Raw genomic sequence first — 9,206 nt, 5'->3', positions numbered from 1 at the left:
CATTTATTTATTTTTTTAAGATGGAGTCTCTCTCCGTCACCCAGGCTGGAGTGCAGTGGCACGATCTCGGCTCACTGCAACCTCTGCTTCCCAGGTTCAAGCGATGCTCCTACTTCTGCCTCCGGAGTAGCTGGGATTACAAGCATACACCACTACGCCCAGCTAATTTTTGTGTAGTTAGTAGAGACGAGGTTTCACCATGTTGGCCAGGCTGGTCTTGAACTCCTGACCTCAGATGATCCACCCTCCTAGGCCTCCCAAAGTGCTGGGATTACAGGCGTAAGCTATTGCGCCTGGCAGTGCCCTGCCCCCATTTTAGAGGTGAGACCCTGAGGCCCAAAAAGGTTAAGGAAATTGACCATGGTCACCCGGCCTGAATGTGGCAGCATCAGAATGCGAGTCCACTTCTGTTAGATGTCAAAGCCAGGGAACCAAACATCTATGTGCTTCTGTCTTCCATTTCAGGTTATACGGAGGGGTGGAGAGAAGAGAGCTGGGGTATAGAGAAATCCTTAGGAATAAAGCTGAAATGGGGAATCCACTAGAGGCAGAAAGGCTTGGTGATCAGAGAGGATTCAGGGTGGGGCTTGGGGGGAAAGTGGAGGGGGACTTTGGGGGCTGAAGGTCACGGGGAAGTTCAAGGAGACTTTGGGTCTGGGGAAACTGGGTTGGTGGTCAAGTACTGTGGGGGGAGGTGTCAGGGCAGCAGCTTCCCCTTGGAACTGGCTAGAGACAGAAGCAGCCCCTTCAGGTTGTTTTCAAGCGGGATTGGGGGTGTTTAATATTAATAGTAATGACTGTGGCGGGAAGATAATAGGCCTCAGTCAGATGAGAAGGGGGTAAGCGCTTATCTATGGCTGCTGAAGACACATGTCTTTCACCTGCTCCTTTAATATCCCCCTTCTTTCATTCCACCGCCCACCCCCTCCCACCAGCCTAGAACAAAAGGGGTATTATGGGCCGGGGTGTTTTCAGGCTGCAGCCAAGGAGACCTCCCCTTCCCCCTCTGCCTCCCCCCGCCCAGTTTGAATGAGGCTTTTTCCTCCCGCAGGAGATTAGCTCCGTTTGACAAGGCAGTGAACTTTGGGAGGGGTGAGTGGGGGTCTCCTCCGGGAGCCTCCGGAGTGCAGCCCTGATGAACGAATGCTGCCGGAGAGAGACCCTGAGAGACAGCCACGAAGACAGACGCACAGAGTCAGCAGCAGACAAACAGACACAGAGCAGGGAGGCATCGAGGTAGAGTTAGATTCTTAGATACGGGGACACACACACACACACACACACACACACAGAGGCACACACGCACACACTCTTCAGGATGTTGGAATAAGCAGGGAGAGACACACGCGGAGAGACAGACAGACACACAGACATCCACAAAGAACAAAGGGACAGAGAAACACACATACATGCACTCTTGCCACCAAACAGACTGACCCAGAAAGAGACAAAGGCAGAGAGAGAGTTGAGGGGACATAAGACATAAAGAAGGAGACACCAAAGAGACAAATAGGATGAGAAGAAAGGAAACGGAAGAAGAAGGGAGTGAGAAAGTGAAATTGGCAAGAGGCAGGGGAAAAAAAGGAGACCCAGGAGGAAAGTTGTAAGAAGGCTGCTGAGGCCTTGACCTTCCTGAGTCTGCCCCTGCTGACCCTGGCCTTGGACCCTGAGGAATCAGGCCGCCCTAGAGTGGGCATTTGCATAGCTTTGGAGGACTAGGGGTGGCTATATGGAGCTTGGGGTGAGAGAAGGAAAGAGATTGGGAGTCTCCCAGTCTCCAGACTGGGAGACTGACCCGGAGACAAAGGTAGTGTATTAGACAAGAGGTGAGTAGAAAATGCCCACAGGAAATGTGGATTTCCCTGATAAGACAGTCCCAGCCTCTAAAGGGACTGTCTGATGGGCATGTGTGGAGGGGATGTGTTGGGGAACAGGGTTCTTTTGGGGGCCATATAGAAAGAAGTTTCATCACTTCTGCTGGTGGCCAGATGGAGAGGAGGAATACCAAAGGCCACTTCCGCTATCATTATGACTTCCAACACTATCCTCTTGGTGGAGAGATCCAATGGCATGGACCACTGGCATGAGGGAGCTGGGCTGTTAGACCCAGACACTCCTGGGTTCAAATCTCAGCTCTGCCACTATGTGACTTCAGGTAAGGGACCTAACACATGTTAATCCCACTTTCCCTATCTATAAAATGGGAATAACATAAGTATCTTGCATATGGGTGGCTGTAAGACTCAAATTACAATAAAGTATTTAGCACTGTCAGAGACTCAGTAAGGATGAACATCTATTGGCTACTTACGTTTGCAGACCCTGTTCCAAAGCATCTTTGAGGAATTATTTCTTTTAAATTTCAGAACAATCCCTCCAATCACAGACTAAAGAACAATGTAAATCACAAACTGTTAAATGGTGGAGCTATGATTTGAATGTGGACAGTTGAAGCTTACTCACTACTGCCTCTCACACTGGCTACTACCCTTATTAATAAGAGACAGACAGTCCCAGTCTTCACCATTCAGAAGGAGCTCCCCAGCCTTTTGGGGAGGAAAAGTGGATTTTTATATACCTGAAGGGGCTTGCAGTTCTTAAGGGTGGAAGAGCAGGTGAGGCAGTGGTGTGCTGGTAAATGTTCAACAGCTGGCTCTTCAGGAGGAAAAAAAGGCATTTGCCAATTTCCATGCTGTAAATACTCCCATCATGGCCAACTTCAAGCTACTAACGTGGCATTCGCTGGGCCAGGAGTTGGGAAAAGATGCCTGCAGTCTGCTCTGGTGAGCCCATGTGAACTGGCTCCCGCACGGCCCTGAGTAAGCAGGGCCCAAGTTGCCTGTGTGGAGAGATGACTTCAGTGTGCCCATCTTTCCTGACTGCTGGGAGCTTCAAACCTCATTCAAGATAGAAGGGGCACCCGGTACCCACATTTTGTGCCAATGCCAGGGGCTGCAGAGAAGGTTCCAGACCAATGGCACATGCCATGGGGTCTGTAGCAATTCAGAGGTGGGAGAGAGTGCTGGGGGCTGGCTGGTGGGATTGGTGTCTGTTTTGTGTAACCCTGTGTCCTCTGCAGTTGGGAACTCCTAGACACAGGAGTGGCCTCTTCTCCCCTGACTCCATCCTTCCTCCCCGATCTTGGCCAGTCCTTGCACTCCCTTGCCCTCTGCAATGCCCAGAACATCCCTCTAGGTGCTGTGAACCCCCAGTGTGTGGTAACAACAGTGCTGGGGGAGGCGTGGCACCAAAGACCTGTACCCCCTTCTTCTTTGGGGCTCCAAGTGCCTTCTGTGAAACCAAATACTCCCCCTATTCGCCCACCCGGACACCTGACTCCCTCCTGAGGCCCACTCAGGGTGAAAGCTGTTTCCTGTCTGGGTCTTGGTAACCCCCTGAAATCCCGGCCTCCCTCCCCCGATCCCTTCCAAATGCTTATTAAGCCGTTTGCAAATCCAGGGCTGAACCACGGCGTGAGTTTAATAAAGCAGAAGACAGATGCCATCCATCACGGGGCCGGGTGGGGCGAGGCGGGCTGATGGGCTCACACCCTTCTGGCTGCTTCTAGGTCAGCCAGCCACACATCCACACAGACCCTGCTTCTTGTCCAGCACCTCCTGGCTGTGACCACTCTTCAGCTCCCCTCCCTGTCACGGATCTGATCAGAAGACCACTGGCCCGTGGTGGACAGGGAGTGGCCAGGAATCGGGAGGTCAGCCCAACCCCCGCATTCCACATGGTTGTCTGCAGCAGGCAGGACTGCAACTCGGGTGCAAAATTTAAAGGGAGGCGAAACAAAACTTCAGTAACCAAGATAAATCGTATGTTAATATAATATTTTAATAAATCAAACAATGCAACAAAAAATTAATGATGAGCAAAACCCTATAATTTTAAACAGACACCGGATCAGTCTCCCGGATTGTTCCTGTAGTATCACTCATCAGGCACTGATAACTCCCCCCTCAAATTCAGCGGGTTCGATGTTCAGATGAACCTGGTCTGTCCCCAAGCCTGTGCCTTCTGTAGTCTTAAAACCGGAGTCATACTTGACTGTTCTCTTTCTCCCATACCCCACACGCAACTCTCAAACCATCTTGTTGGCTCTACTTTCAAAATACGTCCAGAATCTGATCACTTCTCACCCCCTCTATGGTGGGCCCCTGGTTCCTGTCTTCACCCCCTCTCCTTGGGAGGACTGTGGTGCCCTCCTTCCTGGTTTTCCTGCATCCCCTTCCCCCATGGGGTACTCTTTCCACGGAGTGGCAGGAAGATGCTGTAGAATTCGGATGGTGCCAGTCTTCTGCTTAAACTGCACCCCCACCTCCACTTCCCCATTGCAGTGGGAGGAAGAGCCAGGCTCTTACAACAGCCGTAGGGTCCCACATCATCTGCACCTACCTTCTCTAACATGCCTCCTATGTTTCTCTCCCCTGCCATAGGTTCCCTGGACACATTAGCAGGCTAAGCACACTCCTGTCTCAGGGCCTTTGCACTCACTATTCCCTCTGCTGACACTCTTACCTCAGATGCTCATACTATGCCCACCCCACCCCCACCCCCATGACGCCCACTATTCCCCTGTGCTGTTTTTCACTTTTTTGTTAGTTTGTTCCTTGAGGACAGAGTTTATCCCCTTTGGGATTCCAGGGCTGGGCACTCAGTAGAGATGCAGTCCATGCTGTCTGCCAGCCCCACTGTGGCATAGCCTTCCCCACACACTGGTCTTTGAATAGAAGTCTCATCATTAAAAGCACTTCGTGGCCGGGCACGGTGGCTCACACCTGTAATCCCAGCACTTTGGGAGGCAAAGGTGGGCGGATCATGAGGTCAGAAGTTCAAGACCAGCCTGACCAACATGATGAAACGCTGTCTCTACTAAAAATACAAAAGTTAGCTAGGCATGGTGGCACACGCCTGCAATCCCAGCTACTCAGGAGGCTAAGGCAGGAGAATGACTTGAACCTGGGAAGTGGAGATTGCAGTGAGCTGAGATGGTGCCACTGCACTCCAGGCTGGGCAAGAGTGAAACTCCATCTCAAAAAAATACAGTACAATACAATACAATACAATACAATACAATACAATACAGTACAATACAATACAATACAATACAAGCACTTCCTCCTGCCTGTGTGCTAGTCTGTGATTCTCATCTTGTTCCAAGCCCTGCAAAAGACAGCTCCCCCAGGAAGCCCAGCTCTTGGTCAAGGTTGTGGGAACCAGAGGCAGAAGTGTGGTGCTGTGAAGGGCTCTGAACAGGAACCAAGAGCCCTAGGATTCAGTCCTGCTGTGGGTCCAGCTTGTTGCGTGTCCTTGGGCAAGTTACTTCCCTCTGGTCTTCGATTCCTCCTTTAGAAAAGAAAAGGTTTGAACCAGGTTCCTTCAAGCTCTGACCTTTCCAGATTTTAAAGTCTTCCGAAACTGAGAGCCTAATGTGGTCATCAGTGGAGTCAGATTATCTGGGCTCAAATCCTAGTACCACCATTTTTAGATGGGACAAATAGATGCTCTAGACCTCTGTGGTTGCATCTGTAAAATGGTGACAACTCTAGTCCTCATCTCATAATATTGTTGTGAAAATTACTTGACAGAATGCATTGACGTACAATGACTCAGAAAGTACCTAAAAGACTCAATAACTGTTAGCTGGTTTCATTGCCATTAGTGGTACATGTGGAGAATTCTAGAGTGGTATAATTGGCTTTTTGTGTTTTACCAAATACATATATTTATAAACAGCAGCAGGAAACCTTTTTTTCCCAAGAAAATAAAATGGGAGGCTGGTCATGGTGGCTCATACCTACAGTCCCAGCACTTTGGGAGGCTGAAATGGGAGGATCACTTGAACTTAGGAGTTTGAGACCAGTCCGGGCAACAGAGGAAGACCGCATCTCTATAAAAATAATTTTATAAAATGGCTGACAAGGGGCTAAGGGAAGGCCTGTCTCTCAGCATCTCAGCTCTGGGCTGCCCTGGTCCCTTTCAGTCTGGTCTAATAACCCAGACAATCTGTTGGATGCCTCTAGGCCTCCCTCCAAGGACTCCCACATCCTTATCCTCTGCACCCCAGCCTCCTCTCTCCTGCAGCACCTGGACCCAGCCCTCTCCACCAGTGTCCACTGAGCCCGGGCTCCTGATCCCACAGAGACCCAGGCCTGGCTGCAGCTCGCCTTTCACACCCAGATGTAGGAGCGGGCGCAGGAGCCCTGCCTGGGGCTGGGCTGGGGGCCAGCGCAACATCTGGGATCGATTACGAACGGTGGCTGCGGAGTGGACTCCTCTGCCTGCCACTCACCTATCTGCTGGGGTGACAGAGGAGATGGGAAAAAGGTTTTCACAGCTGGAATAAATTGACGGGAAGTGGAGGGGGAGGGTCGAAAAGAGACAAAAAACAACATTGAACTCAAGATGGAAAAAAGACAGTATTAGAGGAGGTAATGAAGAAAATATGTGTGTGTGTGAGCGTGCCTGTGTTTGCACATAGAAGTGTGGGCAAGTGCGAATGTGTGTGCATATGTCCAGGGTATGTGTGTGCCTTTGTGCATGTACGCTTGTGTGTCTAGGATAAGTGGAGACGTGTGTTTTTTAGCAAATCGGCCAGGGTCTTTTATTTAGTGTTGTTTAGTATTTTGTTTATTTTGGGGTCACTCACACCTACTGAAGACTGGGCAGAATGCCTATTTCTGGTGTCCCAGGACACACCAAGCTGGAGGAAAACAGGGAAAGGGGGTTGGGGAAGGGGAACCTGGAGGAAGAGAAGGAAGAAAGCAGGCAAGAATGAGCAAGGAGATACCAAGAGGGCAAGAAAGGAAAGGAAGTGGCAGAAGGGGAACAGCAGAAAACTACAGACCTCAGAAAAGGAGAAGAAAACAAGCCGAGTGACCCAGAAAACCCCAGTGGCCTTGCCCTCAGCCCACCACCTGGTCCCTGCTCCTGCTGCGCCAGAGTCCCCTGGACCTGGGCCCCAGAAACCGTGTCCATCTGTGGGTGACAGCCAGGCCAGGCCTCTCTCCCTCCCTCTCCTCCCCCACCTGCTGACCCCACACTACTCCCTTCGTCTGTCCCTCCTCCTCCCACTTTCTCCCTCCCAGCCCCCGCCACAACCTCTGAGGCCAGGCTGCAGGAATTCCCCTCCTTCCCCATCTGCTCCCCACCGACACACTACAGCTTTCAATTGCCCGCTCATTAGTCACCAAGATATTTCCCCTGGACCGCCCTCCTTTCCAACTCCTCTGCTCCAATCCAGCCAAGGCCAGCGGGGTCCCAGCCTCCCATCAGGTTCCTGTTTGCAGCGGACTATTCTGTAATAAGCTTGTCACAGGCAGCGGAGCCGCTGCTGAGGGACTTGGCCCTTATGATGGAGGGGCCCCTTGGAGGCCCCTGAAGTGTGTAGGAGGGGCTGGGGCGGGCCCCCCACCGTGAGCAGCCCACTTTAGGCGGCTAACGCCCTTCATAATATTATCCCTGTTGAGTCCATAAAAGCCCCCTCTGGCGTTACAGCATTTGAGAGACTATTAAATTTTAAGGCCTTTGGCCTCCAGGGAGGAGGCAGGTTGACGTGGGTGTTTTGTGGGCTCCTGGTTTCGTGGCAGCCAGAGGGAGACCGAGGAGGGGCCAAGGCCTTGGAGAGGCTGCAGGGGCAGGGGAGAGGTTTGGGGCCAGCCCAGGGCCCAGGAGCTGTCTCTGTGTCCTCATGGGTTGGCTGTCACATTTTTGAAGACTGTAGGACTGGCCATCACTGGAGTGGGCACAGGGGAGCCCGGAGAAGAAGGAGCTCTTCTCCATGAGCCTGGGAGCGCTGAGGGACTCTGGGCCGTAAGGAGTCATGCTGTCTCCCATGATCCCTGGCCAGATGGTGCCCCCTCAGGAGGGCCCCATTCTCTGGCCTCCTTGGCAGGTGTTTACAGTGGGAGGTGTTGTCAGCTGCTCTCCCCCCAGGCCTTAATGCCACCCACATCTAGAGACTGGAGCTTTGAGTTGGTGCCTTCCCCACTTCTCCCGAGCCCTTCTGCACCTTCGGGCCGGCTCTACGAGAGCAGCCAAGGCCCCATCAGAGGCAGTGCGGGCAGGTAGAGAGGCCCTCTCTGGGAGAAGAAAATCTGTGTTCAACCCAGGCTCTGCCACTGATGAGGCCTGATCTTTGGGCTTCACATTTTTTTTAGCTGCTATCTGAGAGAGTTGGACTGGATAATCCCTTAACTTGCACCAACTCTCTGAGTCTAATTTCATTACTTTGTGAGAGAAGGAGGGAATATCATGTTCAAGTAAAACTGCAGCACATTTATAGTAATGGCTAACGTATTCGGGCACTCACAATGGACTGGGCATTTTACAGACATTCTCTCATGACGGCAACCCTCTGACATGGCAATTATTCACCCCCACTTTTACCAGAGGAAATAGAGGTATAGGGAGATGAAGTGCCCTGCTCAGGGCTGACTGGCTCTAGAGAGTATTGCTTTGCACTTTTCAGTCCATTGCATGGCCCTGACCACCTATGAACCTGCTATGTGCTAGCATTGTGCAGGAGGACTCAGGAGAGTGTGGTGGAAAAAGCAGAGCCTGGTCCTCTAGGAGGTCTTCTGGGCCTCATTTTCCCCCTCTGCACATGGGGAATATCAAAGGTCCCCACCGCATTGGTGGCTTTGTAATGAACAACAGGCATGCAGAGCACTTAGCACAGAACCAGCCCATATGGTGGGCTCCTTGCATGTTAGTTCCTTCTGTTACTGTCACTGCCATCCTTACAGGTTACAAGAGCCCTGCTTCAGCCAGCTCAGGGGGAAAGTGATCCAGAGAGAGACCATATAAAGAGGTCCGTGCAATGCAGCCTGCAGGTGAAAAGAGGCCAACAGTCACCAACTCTTTCTTTCTCTGCGGGTGAAAAGAGGCCAACTAACTGTTACCAACTCTCTCTTCTCTTTTCCTAAGGCCTGTGATTTGGAGGTAATAGTAATAACAACACCTCACATTTGTAAAGTGCTCTCTTTAGCATTTCAATTCAATTCTACAAATATTTACTATGTGTCGACACCGATTACCTTCTCCTAATTGTCAAAACCCTCCGCTTGGCCCCAGCACACACATGCACTTGCTCATATACTCCTGCATACATGCATGCACACACACCCCATCCACCTCCTGGCATGCAAATGTAAGCACTGGCACATACGCACACATGTGTGCATACATGGGTACATGGG

The 9,206-nt window shown here is 51.4% G+C and overlaps 1 long non-coding RNA gene across 6 annotated transcripts in view; it reads left to right on the top strand.

Moving 5' to 3' along the window:
• LOC103883678 overlaps nucleotides 1-9,206 on the top strand; it is a 29,086-nt gene that overhangs the window by 5,162 nt on the left and 14,718 nt on the right. For 2 of the 6 annotated variants that reach the window (XR_646001.4, XR_645995.4), the window contains exon 3: nucleotides 8,754-8,949. The exons of 2 other annotated variants lie outside the window; for them this stretch is intronic. This is a non-coding gene — a long non-coding RNA (uncharacterized LOC103883678). Of the gene's footprint in view, nucleotides 1-1,051; nucleotides 2,156-8,753; nucleotides 8,950-9,206 lie in introns of all 6 variants that reach the window. 2 more of the 6 variants (XR_002521551.2, XR_002521552.2) reach the window with 2 other exon arrangements.

Source organism: Papio anubis, chromosome 6, assembly GCF_008728515.1.
Source record: "Papio anubis isolate 15944 chromosome 6, Panubis1.0, whole genome shotgun sequence".
NCBI classification, from domain to species: Eukaryota; Metazoa; Chordata; class Mammalia; order Primates; family Cercopithecidae; genus Papio; species Papio anubis.
The sequence above is the reverse complement of the archived record's forward strand: the minus strand, read 5'-3'. Positions and strand labels throughout refer to the sequence as shown.